The sequence below is a fragment of the Ovis canadensis genome, chromosome 5 (genome assembly GCF_042477335.2).
Source record: "Ovis canadensis isolate MfBH-ARS-UI-01 breed Bighorn chromosome 5, ARS-UI_OviCan_v2, whole genome shotgun sequence".
Taxonomy (NCBI): domain Eukaryota; kingdom Metazoa; phylum Chordata; class Mammalia; order Artiodactyla; family Bovidae; genus Ovis; species Ovis canadensis.
In genome coordinates this window covers 45,801,821-45,820,784 of record NC_091249.1, presented here as the reverse complement: position 1 = coordinate 45,820,784, position 18,964 = coordinate 45,801,821, and the positions used below count along the sequence as shown (strand labels likewise).

The 18,964-nt window shown below is 35.7% G+C and overlaps 1 protein-coding gene across 4 annotated transcripts in view; it reads left to right on the top strand.

Moving 5' to 3' along the window:
* The window catches only part of PRR16 (proline rich 16), a 283,053-nt gene extending 266,131 nt beyond the window's left edge, over positions 1–16,922 (top strand). For 3 of the 4 annotated variants that reach the window (XM_069591699.1, XM_069591695.1, XM_069591694.1), the window contains one exon: positions 15,645–16,922. The gene's annotated coding sequence lies outside the window, so the exon portion shown is untranslated. The remainder of the gene's footprint in view (positions 1–15,644) is intronic. The other variant, XM_069591698.1, reaches the window with a different exon arrangement.
* The last annotated feature ends 2,042 nt before the right edge of the window (positions 16,923–18,964 follow it).

Below are 18,964 nucleotides of genomic sequence, written 5' to 3'. Positions count from 1 at the left end.
TCTTAATACAATGCAAATGCTATGTAAATAGTTGCCAGTGTGGCAAGTTCAAGTTGTGGAACTTTCTTGAATTTTTTAAATATCTTCAGTCAGAAGTTGGTTGAATCTGAGAATGTAAAACCTGTTGATAATAGAGGCCAATTATATCAGACTTTCTTTTGTCATTTTATATAGCTATAGTTTTCAAATGGAGCAAATGTGCCTTCCAGGAGACATTTGACAAATCCTGGAGACATTTGTGATTGTCAGAACTGGGGGTTGCTAATGGCACCTACTGAGCAGAGGTTCACAATACACCTGCCATTTTCCCCTTCCCTACTATGAGTGAAGAATGATCCAACTGAAATGTCAGTAGTACAGGGTTGTAAAACCATGATCTATATGAGTTTATTTGGAAGAAAGAATATTCCCTATTGACACTAAAGATATATCTCCAAATATATGTATATATTTGATTTTTAAACATAAAACCTACTATGATTAAATTTGTACAACCCTAAATCAAGGGTTGTACAAGATGAATTCCATGCAAAGAATGGAATTCTTGAATATGGAAATCATGGAATTAGAAGGCTGTCTATGAATTTAGAAATTTTAAGAGAAAGATTACATAGGTGTATATCTGCCTATGGGGTAAGTCCATATCATTTATTTGTCTAGAGGATTTGCTGTTCAGTCACTGAGTTGTGTCCAGCTCTTTGTGACCCCATGGACTGTAGCACGCCAGGCTTCCCTGTCTATCACCATCTCTTAGAGCTTGCTCAAACTCATGTCCATTGAGTTGGTGATGCATTCCAGCCAGCTCATCCTCTGTTATCCCCTTTTCCTTCTGCCTTCAATCTTTCCCAGCATCAGTGTCTTTTCCAATCAGTCAGCTCTTTGTATCAGGTGGTCAAAGTATTAGAGCTTCAGCTTCAGCATCAGTCCTTCCAATGAATATTGAGCATTGATTTTCTTGAGGACTGACTGGTTTAATCTCCTTGCAGTCCAAGGGACTCTCAAGAGTCTTCTCCAACACCAGTTTGAAAGCATCAATTCTTCAGCACTCAGATTTCCTTATGGTCCAGCTCCCACATGCGTACATGACTACTGGCAAAACCATATCTCTGACTAGATGAACCTATGTCAGCAAAGTAATGTCTCTGCTTTTTAATATGCCATCTAGGTTTGTCATAGCTTTTCTTCCAAGAAGCAAGTATCTTTAATTTCATGGCTGCAGTCACTACTAAATTTATTTTCAGAGAATTCTAGTGTATTAATCAGCAGTTTTCTTCCCTCAAGTGAGCCACACTACTGTTTCAAGTGCCGTTTGCCAGCACATTCTCTAAGTGTTCTGTATTAAGGCATTCAGTTCAGTTCAGTCACTCAGTTGTGTCTGAGTCCTTGCGACCCCATGAACCGCAGCACGCCCGGCCTCCCTGTCCATCACCAACTCCCGGAGTTCACTCAGACTCACCTCCATCGAGTCGGTGATGCCATCGAACAGACCTTTGTTGGCAAAGTAATGTCTCTGCTTTTCAATATGCTATCTAGGTTGGTCATAACTTTTCTTTAATGACTTCACCTTTGTTTCCCAAAGGCCTTGAGCCATTCATGCACCTATGAACATTGCCAATAAATGTTTCTGTAATGGGACTGACAATACTATGTAAAATTCAAGACGTTGCTTGGTACTGAAACATCGTAGTCAAATGCTGTCTTTGCTGACCAGGCTAAATAATGGAGGAATGATGAATTCATGGAGGGGATGAAATAAAAATTTTACTATCAGCTCTAAAAACTGTAACTTTCATTTTAGCTCTCTAAAATACTATTATAAGTAGTATAGAACATTGTTCTATGTAAAAACAAGTATTATGTAGTATTATCTACTTGTTCAAGTAGAACAAGTATTACTCTCTTTTTAACCACAGTTCTTAATGCTATTAATAAAAGAATATACACTAGCTTCATTGCAGTCAATTGCAGAGGGTAAGAGTTCACAAGTTTTAAGTTGGGGGAATGAACAAAGTAACACCATTTAACTTTTTGTTTTAAGATATTGAATGACCCTGAGTCCAGGGATGATGCTAAATAGCCTCTAATGCACAACATAACCTCCTGACCCCGAAGAAATAATTATACAGACTAGAATGTTAGTAATGCCAAGGATACTAAACACTGCACATATTTTATTAAAGATGAACCTGGAGGCTGTTGAAATGTACGGGGTTGTTTATATTCACACTAAATTGCCTCAAGCTTCTAAGGTTTTATTGCATATACCATGAGGCCTTTTTAAAATTATACCCATCTCCACCCTTGAATCTGGTTTATCCAGAAGCACACTGGCTTCTGGGCCTTTATTAAAGTTAGAATTCCACTGGCAATGCAGAATTGAAAGTGCAGAAATCATACATGCTGTCTGTACATTTTTCCTGAGGTGAAAGAGGGAATATTTGAATAGAATATATTAGACTTCAAAAGTGCCTTGAGAGTGAAATACTGAGACTATTTTTGGTTTAGTCATTATTGAAAGAATGATTGAATTCTAAATATAATACGTTAGCGATACTTTGATAGTATAGTTTGCATCTTTTAGAATTAAAGAGATATGTCATTGAATTGTATTTGTGAAGTATCAAGGCAAATAGTGTTAGGGTACCTGGGACCTCTTTCTGATTAATTTCAAGTTTAATGGCAGTGAAGACTGCTTGTTGTTCAGTTACTTGTCTCATTTACTAAGGATCATCTGCTTTCTATTGGTAATGTGTGTGTATACATATGGATACTTACAGTTTCTAGTTCCAAATGGTGGCAAGATTGAAGTAAAGGTAATAGGAAATTGACCTTTTCTCAGGTTAAGTGAAAAATATCCTAGATAACTACCAATTAAAAAACTTGTAACATTCTCTTACTCCTCTCAAGATGAGCAGAAAAAAAAAAAAAATTAGAGAACTTCCATATGCTGCATTTGCAAAAACTTTCCAGAAATACCATTTTATTATAGTTGGTGGAAGACATTTTGCCCATTCTTGAGCTTACAGTATGCAGTCCTGTGTGCCTAAAATGCAAAGCATTTTGAAAACAAAAAATAACATTTAAATAGAGTATATTTTAGTTTGCTTTACTTTTATTTTCTTTTGAGTACAATGTTTTAAAAAGGGAGATGGAGACTAGAGGTAACCTCTGGGCACGGGTAACTAAATGTTTTTTTCAAGTCTAGTGCATGCTCAATTGTGTCTGACTCTTTGTGACTCCATGGACTGTAGCCTGCCAGGCTCCTCTGTCCATGGAATTCTCCAGGCAAAAACACTGGAGTGGGTGGCCATTTCCTTCTCAAGGGTATCTTTCTGACCCAGGGATTGAACCTATATCTCTTGCGTCTTCTACAATGGCAGGTGAGTTCTTTACCACTGTACCACCTGGGAATCCCAGTAACTTCAGAGATGTTAGTAACTCAAGAGAATCTCTGATTTCCTGTTCAGACTATAAAATTACTTTATTTAGCAGATTTGTAATGGCTAACTTCCCTGACCTTGACTTCTAACCCTACCTGTGCTTGGGGAAGAAAGACTAGTTAACTGATTATATGAGGTTAATAAAAATGCAACCCATAAACTCCCACTTGCTGTTTCACAGACGGCATCCTATCATTTATTTAAAAGCCAGAAGAAAGAACTGCCATATCATAAAAGTGAGAGCAGCATTTTATTGCTTGTCTGGAGAACTTAATTGTTGAAAAACATCAGCAGATATTAGAGGGGGAAGTATTGGTATCATTTGTTTCATGTAATAAATTAAAAACCTGAAATGAATGCGGTTTGACGTAATATTTAAGCAAGGAGGAGGGAGCAGTGTTAGCATTTTAATTTTGTTTTGATTGAAGATACTTTCGTTCCATCGTGAAAAAAATCATGCCGTTCCTCCAGCATGCCTCATTTCCAGGGAAACTCAGTGAAATGTGCACGTGTTAACATTAGTTTCAGCAGGCTTTAATGCACTTACACAAAGGAGTTTTGCCAAAAGAAGGGATAAATACCAAAGCCATTCATTTCACAGTGCTCTCCAATCTGGCAGCAATTGTTTCTTTAAGCAGCAAGTCAGTGAATAAAAACAGGAAATTAAAAGGAGGGGCAGGAAAAAAGGGGTTTAGGAAGAAGCGGGTTTTAAAACCTTCTTGGCTTTAAAGAAAACAATTCAAAATCATTAGCAGGAGTGACATACCTGTTTAGCCTAGGCTAATGAAAACATTATGAAAGCAGAGAATTTTTAAAAACAAAATAAAACAATATAAACACAAAAACAACATTGTCCTCTGAACACCATTAGTGAGGATCAAGGGGAGCCAGGGTAAGTAAACATCCAGGTTTTAGAGTTAAATTCCACACCCCCCACCCCCCACCACTTCCTCAGATTAAGAAGTAAATATCCTTATTTAGTGTGCTTTTCTGTGTTCACAGAAAAAGACCAAGTGTACTGCTGACTGTTTTTTCTGTATTGATTCCTTTAAGCGTTTGTTTACACTTCTGTGTTTTTTCACCATGCACTTTATTGCCCTAAAGTAATTACATATTAGAAAACATTTATAACACTTTGAGTACAAAAATGGCCAATGTTGTTAATAAGAGCAGAAGGATGGTTGTTTTGACTCTGGTTTTATTTCCTTCGAAATCCACTACTGTGGCCTCCTCCAGCTGTGGGAGGTGGAGCACCAGATGATGGCAAGTCTCCTGTGAACTTATCTCCCCCAAAGTGTATTTGTCCAATGATTCTTTTTATGAAAGGAAATACATCAATGTTGTAAAATCATTTTTACCTACGTTCTCATGTATTTTCTTCATCAACTCTGGGAGGTACATGTTAATGTCTATTCCATTTTTTTTAATGTATTAAAATATAGTTGATTTACAATATTGTGTTAGTTTCGTTGTACAACATGATTCAGTCATATATATACTTATATTTATACTTTTTCAGATGTTTTATCTATATAGATTTTTACAGAATATTGAGTAGAGTTCCCTGTGCTATAGTAGGTCCTTGTTGGTTATCTATCTCATATATAGTCTTGTAAGTAATTACATATTAGATATATAAGTATATAGTATTGTGTGTTTGTTAATTCCAACTTCCTGATTTATCCCTCCCCTCCACGTTTCCCATCTGGTAGCCATAAATTTGTTTGCAATATCTGTAACTGCTTTGTCAATAACTTCATTTGTATCACTTTTTAAATTAGATGCCGCATATGAGTTGGAGAAGGAAATGGCACTCCACTCCAGTATTCTTGCTTGGAGAATTCCATGGACAGAGGAGCCTGGCAGGCTACAGTCCATGGGGTCACAAATAGTCAGACACAACTGAGTGACTAACCCACACACCACATATAAGTGATACTGATACTATGTGATATTCGTCTTTGCCTGTCTGACTTTCTTCACTTAATATTATAACCTCTAGGCCTATCAATGCTGCTGCAAATGGTATTATTTAAAAGAAATGAAATCATGCTATGTGATTATTTTTTTTGACTGATGAGGAAATTGTGTCTCAAAATCTTTCTTGTCCTTAAAAGTACTGTGGTATGGAACTTAATTATGATCCTCAGACTCCAAAACCATGACATCATACCAGGCACTGTGTTTATAATTTGCAAGAATTTGTTAGTTGATCAATCCATGCAGAGTTTAGCATTAGCCAAGTTGGTGGCAATCTTGAGTAATCTAGTGATTCATTTGTGCCCATAATGAGCAGAGGAAAAATATTTGTAGAAAGTATTCTTCAAGGTAATACTTCCATGTTCGACTGAAAGGATGAAATAAAAGTACTTTTTTTCCACAAAATTTACTCTTTTCCTAAGGAAGACTTTAATTATGATATTTAAATGTATCATTTATGTATGTCACGTGAGTGTATGTTCCTCGATTCTTTGTCTCGTCACAACAAAGATTTGGAATGACGTGTAGAAATAATAAAATTTTTTTCAAAAGGTTGACAAAAATATCCACAGTCTAAGGTAAGCTTTTAAGATATATTGTTGAAAGTCTTTTATGATATACATATATTGAAATAATTATAAATGTCTCATTAATATCTTATAGCATTACCACATTATAGTAACTTCACTATTATAAATAATATCTTTCAGAACACATAATTTCCATCATTATTAAAAACTATGTCATAAAATTGATTTAAGCTGAATTAAATTAATTGGTAAGATAATTGAAAAACATTCTTTTCAAACTGATAGGATTCTATGTAGGTAAACACATGTGAAAAAAGAAAGCTACAGTTTAAGATAATAACAAAGTGTTTTCTGCTGTGCGGATGCAGATATTCTATGGATAGGAACACTTCTATATTTTTATTTATATTTATTGCTAATTTTCTTAGAGAATTTCCCCATATTCAGTTGTCCAGTACTTACATATTATATATATTATGGGCTTCTGTGGTAGCTCATCTGGTAAAGAATCCACCTGCAATTCAGGAGACCCTGGTTTGATTTGTGGGTTTGGAAGATACACTGGAGAAGGGATAGGCTACCAAACTCCAGTATTCTTGGGCTTCTCTGGTGGCTCAGCTGGTAAAGAATCTGCCTATGATGTGGGAGACCTGGGTTTGATCCTTGGGTTGGAAAGATCCCCTGGAGAAAGTAAAGGCTACTCACTCCAGTATTCTTGCCTGTAGAATTCCATGGACAGAGGAGCCTGGCAGGCTACAGTCGATGGGGTTGCAAAGAGTCGGACACGACTGAGTGATTTTCATTAACACCATGTATTATACATGAATTTTACAAAGTATGTCCTTATTTCAGAAGGTAATGTTTGTATGGCTAGTTTACACACTAGATAAAGCCTCTATTTTTCTTTGAAAAAAAAAAAATCTTAGCAAGTGAGCACTAATAATTTACTTAAAATAAAGTGACCATTTGCTAAGATGTTGCCATGTCATGCAAACATTTTAAGGTATTTCTTTAGCTTATTTATGTAAATAAGCTTATTTTATGTAAATCCTTATATAGGTATGTGTATTATTCTTATGTAGTTGTTTTTGAAGAAAAAACGGAAGATAACAGAACATAGTAATAGACAAAGCTAGACCTGTGCTTTGGGCTATTTTGAATTTCAAAGCTTAACTCCTTAAGCTTGGAGTGGGGCCAGTGAAACACTTTATTTGGGACAACTTTCAATCATGGGTGTGTGGCCATTGCAATTGTATAGGGCCCTGTCTTCAGAAGCATCCTGCCCCTGCAATGTGCCCACATACCGGTTTAAGCTTGCGGTTTAATGCTTTGCAGTCATTGTCTTGTAATTTTTATCTTTGAATTTGTGTTGCATAAGTAAAGTCTGATAGGATAATAGAGAATGTTCTGGGGCTTGAAGCTTTCCCTCAGGTGTGGTTCTACATTCACCACCCACCAGGATAAGCTCCAGGCTACCCACTGCCCCCCACATGCCAAGATCATTGCCGCCCTTTGGCTTGGCGGAGGCTAAAACACTGGCAGCCGTGTGATGTGCTCTGATTTGCAGGCCAAAGCTTGTGTGAGTCTGCATTCAACCTGTCTCAGAAGAGCAGGACATTACATAGCACACAAAAGAAAGAAAGACTAGGGAGGAGAGGACAGAGCTTTTGTTCTTGTTTTTTGCACAAGGGACATTCATTCTGTTTTTCACTGGACTCTGCATATTTTGGAACTAGACTTAGTAATTTAGAAATAGTATTATTGAATGTCATGTCTGATACACTAGCTCAAATGAGAAGGGAAATTCTGAGGTGCATGATATTTTAGGGTACCAGGTATTTTAGAAAATGACATCTGATCCTAAAGGCTTGAATATTGCCTCTCTAAACTGTTGCTTTGTCAGGCACATATGTACTTACTAAATATCCGCCATAAATCCAGCATTACCTAGTTTGTTCAGTGTGTCCTGCTCATGGAATTACAGATTTCTTAGTCAGTATCTGCGCTGCTCTGGGATATGAAAAACAGGGCAGCTATCAGAGAATCACACATATTTTAGAAAATGTCATAGATAATTCATAAGAAGAAATTAGTTGTGCCAACGTAAAACGTGATGCTGGAATTAGCGGTGTGATTTTCTTCATATCAGAATAAACATTTTCAAGGTAATTTTCTCACTATTCATAGTTTGTGAAGCATGAAATAAAATGTTACGCCAAACTAGCTAGATGTTTAATGGAATGTAAACATGATAATGAAGAACATCCATAACTGGCTTTTCCTAATTTAATTGTTTTAGACCAAGTTATATGTGTATCTGTGCAATAACTAAAAAAATTCAACTTTTTATAACTTGGACCCAATACATGGGCAGAATATAAAGCATACTACATGAGTGAGAGGAAATAGCACATAATGTTTTTTAAAGTCCACCTAGGTCTTCTTATCTATGTACTAGAATGCTTCATTTACATTCTCTTTCAAACAGGTAACATTGCTTGCCTATCTTTTGAGAAAAAGATTGCCTCAGAATTCTTATCATTAAAAGTTTTTGAAACATTTTCTTTTGCACATATTAAAAAAACAAACTCTGTCCAACTTCTTTTGCTATAGTGGCTTGTTCATTTTTATTAATTCTTTCTGAAAGACTGCTATTTAATCTCATTCAAAATTCTCACTTGCATCAGACTTTGTTATTGTAGGCTTATCATGACTAAGACAACTGTGGCATCATCCAGAGGGGACTCAGGTGTTAGTTACATCTTCAGATTATAGGGCAAGATGCAGGGGGTACACAGGTTTCCCTTAAGCCTTCTATATATCACAGAATATTGAAGCCAATTACATTTTTGTAAATGCATGGATGAAAAAGAACCTCCATGTGTACAATACCCACTACTGGTTTTAGGCTCAACTGGGCAGTCAGTCTCACATGACCCTAATAGGCTACACTTGACAATGGTTTCATTAGAAGGATATAATGCAATAAACAAAGTGAATCAGTTGGGCACAATCAGGTGATTCTTTAACATGACAGTTCCCACAAGTGTCTAGGGCTAAAGTCTTTCTCTAGCACTGTGAAATGACAGCTCAGGTATAAATCTGAGATCATGGGTAAGAATGAGACCTACTCTAACATTTCCCGTGTCCCAGATAGGAATCAGTATCTTTTATAATAGCCCATAAGCAAAAAATATCACCAGTTGCAAAAATGTACCTCACTCAAACTCCAAAAGGTATTTATAGTCAGCCACAGTACCCCCAGACTAGGTTCAGTTTACAAATAAGGGCTTATTTTTATGATAAGCGATATAGCAGCTGACATAGGTTTCCATGGAAACTAAGCTAGAAAGTTCTCTCAAGGTCATATTTCTTTTCATAAAGAAGGAGAAAATATTTTGCCATCCCTCCATTCATTTTGGACTTCCCTGGTGGCTCAGACGGTTCAGCGTCTGTCTACAATGTGAGAGACCCGGGTTAGATCCCTGGGTCAGGAAGATCCTCTGGAGAAGGAAATGGCAATCCACTCCGGTACTATTGCCTGGAAAATCCCATGGACAGAGGGTAGGCTACAGCCCATGGGGTTGCAAAGAGTCAGACACAACTGAGCGACTTTACCTTACCTTTACCACTCATATTAGAAAACACAAATATTAGGAATTTGAATTACCAAACAGGCCTTATTCTCTGACTTACAATGCAATAAAATTCAAAATGACAGCTATAGTGTAACTCAGAAAACTGAAAAAAGAATAATAAAATCTCAAGAAAAGTAGATAAGAAAACTAATAAAGATAAAAACAAAATTAACAAAAATTATCAAACTATGAAAGAATATTTGATTAAAAATAATTTGTTTCATTTTGAAAAGAATGTCGAAATGATTCTTTTTGCCAAATGTCTAAAATGTTAGGACTGGGGTTAACAAAAATACTAGACTGGGTGGCTTAAACAACAAACATTTATTTCTCACAACTGGAGGCCAGGAAATCCAAGATCAAGGCACCTGCAGGTTCAGAGTCTGGTGAAAGCCCAATTCTTGGTTGCTTCTCCCTGTACTCATTAAATGACAGAATGGGTGAGAGCTCTTTGTCGTGTTCTCCATAAGAGTACTAATCCCATTTGTGAGGGTTCTGCCCTCATTACTTAGTCACCTCCAAAAGGCCACACCTCCAAATGACATCAGATTGAAGATTAGGTTTCAATGTGTGAATTTTTAGGCACACAACTACTCAGTCTATCATGCCACTGAAGATGAGGAAGAAAAAAATTAATGAGGAACTTCAGGAATCAGGAGGAAAAGCATTTAAAGGGTTTCTATGTTTCAGTGTAGGTAGAAGAGTTAATTTTATAGAAAAAATACAAATAACCAAAAGCCTCAAGAAACATTAAAAAAAAACAATAACAAGAGAAGAAAATAAAAAAGCAGTCAAGACTTTCCCATATTATAGGAATAATAATAATAAAAATTTATGAACTACTTCTATCACTGACACTGTTTTAACATTTTACTAGAGATACTAAACAAATGAAAACAGACAAAAATAAAACCCACAAAATGTCTAAACTTTGAAAAAAAGATGAAACAGTATTTACAGATGACATGATTACTTATCTTGATAATCCAAGAGAATTGGTGAAAACCTATTAGCTTCCCTGGTGGCTCTGCTGGTAAAGAATCCACCTGTAATGTGGGAGACCTGGGTTCCATTCCTGGGTTGAGAAGATCTCCTGGAGAAAGGAACCACTACCCACTCCAGTATTCTGGCCTGGAGAATTCCATGGACTGTATAGTCCATGGGGTTGCAAAGAGTTGGAAATGACTGAGCGACTTTCACTTCACTTCACTTCATGTATTAGTACCAATAAGAGAAAGTAATTAAATTAGCTAGATATAAGGATATTTTAAAATTCAACATAGTCTTCTATACCAGTAATTAACACAAAATATGATTTAAGATAGTCTATCAAAATAGAAACAGCAGCTATATACTATCTAGAAATAAATTTAACAAGAAATGTTAAAGATGCCTATGAAGAAAATAGTACTGAGCAACCTAAAATGGAAGTCTAAATAGTTGTGATGATCCAATAAGTTCCTCATATTAATACTTTAGTATTATAATAAAGATGTCAATTTTGTCCCAATTAGTTTATAAACCCCATGCTAACCCATAGAATTTTAAAAGAAATTTAAAAGAAAAAGACATCTGAACCTGAAATGTATACTGGAGATGACTAGCGTCCAGAAATACATCATGTATGTATGTGAATTGTTTAATAATAACAATAGCATAGCAAAATACAAAAAGATTTAGATAATTCAGTAACCATAGTTAAAATAGTTGGCAATCCTTTGGAAAATATGAAGTTAGACTACAACAAACAAGTTAGATAGATTCAACCAGGATGGACAAACTTTTTCTATAAAGGGTCAGATAGCAAATATTTCTATCTATGTGGATCCTACTCTGTTTTACAAACAGTCATCTCTATAGTGAGAGTGTCAAATGGCGTGGGGATAGTGAATTTGGCTTCAGATTGTAGTGCTGACCCTGATTTAGTCTCACCAGAGCCAGAATGTCCACACTTGGAAATTGGTTAGAACATCTACTTCACTAGGGGCTTCCCTGCTGACTCAGCAGTAAAGAATCTGCCTGCAATGCAGGAGATATGGGTTCAATCCCTGGGTCCAGAAGATCCCTTGGAGAAGGAAATGTCAACCCACTCTAGTATTCTCACCTAGAGAATTCCGTGAGCAGAGGAGACTAGCAGGCCTACAGTCCATGGAGTTGTGACTTAGCGATTAAACCACCACTATCTATTTCATAGCTTGATATAATTATTGAATAATATGTGAAAGTATTTAGCTCTGTGTTTAGATATAAGAGAAACCTAAGTTTTTATCCTCAATTTTCCATGCTTGGCCTAATATCTTCGTTAGAATAGGTACTTCATACATTTTTATTTGACTTTATCTTGCTGCTATCAGTTTAACAGTTTGGGGGAATTAAGACAGACTTTATTGAAGTGACTTTGATCTCTTCATAGTTACTACTTCTTAAAATTAAGCATTCATGAAACATGACAGATTATCCCACAGTTTAAAATACTTTAAATTATATATATGTGTACATAATATATATTTATATATAAATGCTTATTTATTTTATAATAGTACATATTTATATAAAATTTATGTATTTATATTTAAGAAATATAAAGAAAATAATTGTAAAAATTACAAAAAGTTTCACATAGATATGAATCATGAGATACTTCTGTTTGGACAAAATTTTTGTAATATTTTCAATTTTCAATTTTTCTTTAGCATTATTTGCTGTTGTTGACATTTTAAAATCTTGTTGTTCTTGCTGTGTAGAAATGTTCTCAGTGACTTAAGATGCTACTTACATAAAGTAACTCGACATTTAATGACTCACAGCCTAAAAATTTTAAAAATGAAGCAATTAACCCACCAATTTGAAGAATGGATCAGAAAGCATTTCCATGAGCACTTCAATTTATTGATTATACAGAATTTTGGTATATGTTATTTATGTTTCATATTTCACTGCTGAGTAAATTTATTTAACTTGTGCAATTGTAATGTTATATTACTTGTTTCCATATTTGAAGCAAACATAAAAAAAGAGAATGCTGAGATTTTAAAATGTTTGTATTTTAAGACCTATAATAATGAAAATTAATGAAAAATTTTAGTTGGGAAATTATACACAAGTTATTTGGGGTTTTCTTTAGTGGGAGGAAATATTTGAGTCTGAGATTAACAGATTGAATTGATATCTAATACCATACAGTGAAAGTCGTGGGTATTGGCAATTCATCTTCAAAACTCAGCAAGACTTAAATGTATTCCTTAATACCCAATCTTAGAATCTAATCGAGGACTTAGACATGTAAATGTATGATCACTTAGGGCTCAGAGGCAGTATCTGCTTCCATGAAAAACTTGGTAGAACAAGGAAAGTTTCATAATGTTTGCTCTTATCATAAATAGGTAGAAAATGAATGAAACCCTGTCCCAATGAAGTAAGAAAGAATGAGTTATTTTTCTCTTTTGAGTTTGCCACTAAAAAAGCATCTGCAACTGGAATTATTAGTTGTTGCTTTCAGCCAATGGCTTTTCTATTGCTTCTCTGTGAATGTCTGCCATATGCATCCCTCCTCCCTTGCATTGTACTCTCCACATTTCCTCCAGGCACTCTTCTCATCAGAATTCTCCAGTTGTTCCTATTACATTTAAGATAAAAATCTAAATATTTTCACATGGAATAAAAAAATTTTTAGGCCCCTGCTAGCCTCATATTTTCTCCCTCCACTTCTATGCTGTACAATATTAGAGGTACCACACTCTCCCCTGCTTCTGCACCGTTGCCCATGTGGTTCTCTCCATCTGCAATACTTACATTTCATAATAAATAGCAACGTATCACTTTTGCAAACTCCAACCCATCCATCAAGTCTCAGTTCAAATGCCTTTTTCTGTAGACTTCTACTAGCATGCTTCCACTTGTTATTTTAAATATATTTTTATGGCACAACTCTTCTTTTACTATGACTATTACCTTCTGGTACTAATCTTTTTGAGGGCAGGAGATTACATTTTTGTATCTCTGATTCCTAGAGCATATTTGATATACAATGGATGGTGAATACATATTTTAGAATGAATGATAGATTGTTTTACCAGTTTCAGTAAGTTGTAATAAATAATGATATAGCCTACTAAGGAGTTCTATATCACAGAGTTGCTGCTACTGCTAAGCCACTTCAGTCATGTCCGACTCTGTGCGACCCCATAGACGGCAGCCCACCGGGCTCCCCCGTCCCTGGGATTCTCCAGGCAAGAACACTGTAGTGGGTTGCCATTTCCTTCTCCAATGCATGAAAGTGAAATGTGAAAGGGAAGTCACTCAGTCATGTCCGACTCTTTGCGACCCCATGGACTGCAGACTACCAGGCTCCTCCATCCATGGGATTTTCCAGGCAAGAGTACTGGAGTGGGGTGCCATTTCCTTCTCCAATTTCACAGAGCTATGAAAATATAATTGGCACATTGACTTTTGTCTTGGTCCAAAGTACATGAATTATGTTCCTATATATTTGTAGAAAGTCACCTTTGTATATTTTGCATACTTTTAATAGTAAAACTGAAAGTTTAATTATTGTAGAACTGTTGCTAATACATTAGTAATTATTTGAATGCCAATTGCCTCTATATAAGCACAAGAAAAACATATATAAAGGATTTATATTTCTAGGCGATACAAAATGACACAGGCAGATACAAGCCATGTTGCACTGAGTACAGGTTAGGCCAGTTCAGTCCAGCCTTCTCCACTCCTCTGTACTGATACCGTCTTGCATCATCTTAAACAACTACACGACCAAAGCTTGTCTTCTATGACTTCTCTTTCATAAAACATCTTTAATGATGAGCCAGATTAAGTCCTCAACACACATTTACTAATTATGTTGGGTGACTTCTTTAGTTTTAATCTTAGAGTTGAGTGAGAGCATTTTTTAAAAAATTTTGATTATTTAAATTATTTCATTGTGGGACTGTATCTTGGTAGTTGAGAGTAAAAATGAAAATAATTCTAATTCATCCAATAGAATGGTAATGATTAAGGGTCTCTCACAGAAGGACTAAAAGATTTATGCTGTTGTCTATATGTATGTCTGTGTATTGGAGAAAATATCTTAAACTTGGGCCTTACCTACCCTCAAATGAAAAGCTTTAAAACAGGAGGTTCTCAGATGGATTTAAGGGATTAAAAATACACTTAAAACCATTACTCTGTGTCTTTGAGATTTCTAATAATTTGCTATTAATTATGGCTCAAGATTTATTTTAATAACTTTTGGGGTCTAGTATAATAAATTATTGTAGAAATATTCTCTATTACATCATAATGTAAAGAGAAGACCATACTTGCTCGACATTAGTGGTGCTAAGCCTGTTTGATGTCAGGAGGGCAGAGTGAAAATTATGGCTAGGTTTTATTTTCCAGTGTTTTCAGAAAAATTTATTCATTAATTACAAATGTGAATATACATTATTTTAAGGTGCTAATTTGAAAGTACCATAGATTCTAAAGAAAGGCTAGTTCTTGGGCAGTTGTGGTATATCATGAAAAAGGGTGTCTTTTGGCAGTTTGATAATATATTTAGGCTGTATAAATTGCAGTGAAACATTATATTAGGCAAACTGTTTGGAAAATACTGTTTGGTAATTGAAAATGAAGGCTCTACCTTAATAGGTCTGATTTCTTGATTAACTCTTTTTTGGGGGTGATGCATGTTGAAAAGTTTATTGTCTTAAAATTTATGAACTATTTTGAGAACTTGGTACAAGTGGACAAATTTATCCTAAGTTTTAAAAACTGTCAGAGGTAAGAGAAGATCTTTTAATTGAAATATAAACATGCTGCTACTAAATTTTGATGAGTTATCAAATATTGTTTTTATATATAAGATTTAAATGGAATATATGTTCAAAATGTGATTATACTTTTAAAGTACAATCCTTAATAATTAATTCAAAGAACTTTAAATTGCATACTACTAACAAATTATTTCTTCATTTTAAATAATTTTTATATGCTTTATTAAACTATACTTGCTATTTAAACTGATATTTTGTCTTTTGTTTTCTTTTTTCTGACAGCTCCTTCAGGTTGGAAGGAACACCTTTATTTGGAGGCATGTCAGTTCATTTTTCTCACTTCAGATTCATCATTATGACTTCTTGAGGCCAGATCTAATTTTGAAATAACCAGAAAACTGTCCATCTTGGAGCAGCAAACCCCTCAACTTGGAGCACAAATGATCACTGATATGGTCTGCTTAAAACTATCTGCCTCTAGTCTGACAGCCATGAGCAGAGCCCTGGGGGCAAAAAAAAAAAAAGCCACAGCCTTAAATATCTTCACTCAGAAATTACCAAGAAGATTAAAAAAAAAAGAAATGAAAAAGACTAAATAAGCAAGCCTACAAAAAACCAAAAAGCAAACAAACAAAATTCATCTCACTTTATCATTGAAATTATCCCCAGATGTGAACCTCCCCAAATTCATATTTAGTAATTAAGCCAGTAAATTATAAATTGATGTATCATTTGGGAAGGTGAACGTATAGAAATAGGTGTCTATACCTAGAACTACTCAGCATTTCAAAATATGTAAACAAAACAAAAACAAAAACATACAACAACAAAAACTAAACAGAGGAATATTGCCGCAATGAACAGTATAAGGACAGAATGTTGCTGTTTGCAAAGAGAGAGGACATTTTCCATTTTGTGTACACCTTCAAAGCCATAATGGTGTAAGAGTATTGTTGTCAATTGCTTGAAAAGTTTCTGTATTCGATCCTTCACTCCATACTGGTTGAGAGAGGGGAGGTCAGTTCTTACTGATTACTTCTCAATGCACTTCTACTATTTGCACTGTCACTTCCATTCAGGGTAATGAGACGTGCTGTTATTTGCACAGATGGTCCCATGAGTTTTGAGACCACAACCAACAGCTTCTTGCAGGAGTCCAAAAAGGAAACATGTAAGAATTCTCCAGGCATTGATTTCTCATTCTTCTATTAAAAAAATCAGTTATAAAAAAATGGACTTGTCTCAGATTAAAGAACAACTACAGAATCATAATGAAAAAGCATCAGGGTGGTCGAATGAATGAAAAAGGGATCAAAAATTGTTTTTTTTTTTTTAGTGAGGATCATTTTATATCATTAACAGCGAAGAAGTCAAATACAGTGAACTGTGCACTAAACATCTGTGTTGAACATCTATTTGTTCTCTTACTTAACAAAATCATTTGTAATTTGTATTTGACATATAAGAGATTTTTATAGCCATTTATCTATGCCTCATGGGGAAATGTACTACACAAACAGCATTTTCAGTTTATTTTTCTAAATAAATGTGTTGTTTGTATTATTCGTAGTTGCTCATTTGATTTGCTTTTCATTACCTGGACGATAAGTTTTCTTTGGTCATAGGCAAGCTTTTGCATACAAATTCAGAACTTCTAGAATACTAAAATTTCAAATATTTTGTGGTATAAAATTGTGTTTTCTATTCCGTAAACTCTGAAGAAGAATTGATATATTTTTCATCAGAACTTTCTTGTCAAGGGTTATTTTTTAATATTTTAGTTATGCTATCTGAAGTTAGTTTCAAAATACTGAGGACATTGCTGGAAAAGAAAAAAACATAATAATTATTTTGTCAATAAGGATGTCCTCTAAATTGTCTTCTTGAAATTCTGCTCTAAAAGAAGATAATTTATGTATGTGTATATATATATGTATATATGTGTATATGTATATATATGTATATATATACACAATTTATGTGTATATATATATCTATATAGGCAATTAATCATATCTAATGAGTCCTCGGTGCTTCTCAGAGGTCTGCTGAAAACTTCCATCATTGTATGTAAAAATGACTAGGCAATTATACTGGAGCAAAAACAGTGTTCTCATCAACAAGGGTTTATTGAGTGCCCACAAAGTTCTCATCCTTACTTGCAACTCATCAGCTGGAGCCTGTATTTATGATCATTGCTATCATCAGTAAGTAGTGTGCAGCTCCCACAAATTATTCCTTTTTTTAATTGGAATATAATTGATAAAATTATGTTAATTTCAGGTGTACAATATAATGATTTGACATCTGTGTATAGTGCAAAATAATTACTGCAATAAGTCTAGGTAACATCTGTCACCACACAGTTATTTCTTGTGATGGGAACTTGCAAGACCCCTTCTCCTAGCTACTTTTAAATATTCAGTAGAGTGTTATTGACTATGGATATGTCTGTGATGCTCTAGAGAGTGGAAGACATAGCACCGGTCCTCTGAGGTCTTTGGAAAGGATTACACTCAACCCTTAGATGAGTATTTTGTGAGAGACTCTCAGGAAAACCTGTTAGTAAATGAACAGAGTCCTTTCGTAGAAAGACTGATCTGTTTCTGTTGCCTTTTGCTGTGCCCTGGGGGCAACAGCCCTTTAAGAACTCATTTTCCCTTGATTGAAATCCCGTGGGACCCACAAGCATAAGCCTCATTGGCCACCAGAGCCAAGGCAATGTAGAAGTTTTCTCTGGTAGCAGGCTGAAAACTTGGGCTGTTGGACAAGGAGATAAGTTCCTTTAGGGGACACACCAGGGAGCTGGAGCACGCAGAGGGAGAGCGCAGAGACTGCCTGTATAACTGTCTTCGTACAGACCCGCCCCAACCCAGGCCCTTCTTAGGCCGTAAGCTGTGCTTTGAACCAGAAGCCTGCCGCTCAAGCCAAAGCTCCAGGAGAGGTAAGTAGGCCTTTTCCTCAGAAAGACTGGTCTTTCATTCTGGTCTCTGCGCAGTACCTGAGCGTGGTAGGTGGCAAAGAAATGGTTCTCTGGTTGAGCCCAGGGTCATATATCCCCCTGGCCTCCAGAGCTAAGCAATTAAGGGATGTCCCCTGAGCGGCAGCTCACCCCACCCCTCCCCAAACTGGGGGCACTAGATGTGTGATAAACTCCCCTCTGAGAGGTATTTATTTTCAGGAGGAAGGCATAGAGAGAGTGTAGAAGGCACCATGGTGAAAAAATAAAAAAATAAAAAAAACTTAGAATTAAGAAAAAAAAAGATGGTGTCTGCTACAGGTAAAAGGAGGCAGGGGGCGGAGCATGTAAGTGGCTCCAGCTGGGGAAAAAACATCTAAGCAGAATGTTGGAGGGGACCCGGAAAGCAATGCTTAAAAAAAAAAAAAAAAGATGGTGCCTGCTGGACAGAGCAACAGAGCAAGGAAGAGGGACTGTTAAAGGCAGTGCCGCTAGCCAGCAGGTCCCTGGATGTGAACTCAATTAGATGCCTACCCCTCAGGCTGATGCTTTAAGATTAGCAAGCAAGGCTGGCGTCTTGTTCACTTAAGCCTGTAGTTTCTGGGTTGGCAGCCGGTGCATTGAGCCCTTGTTCAGGTGAGTC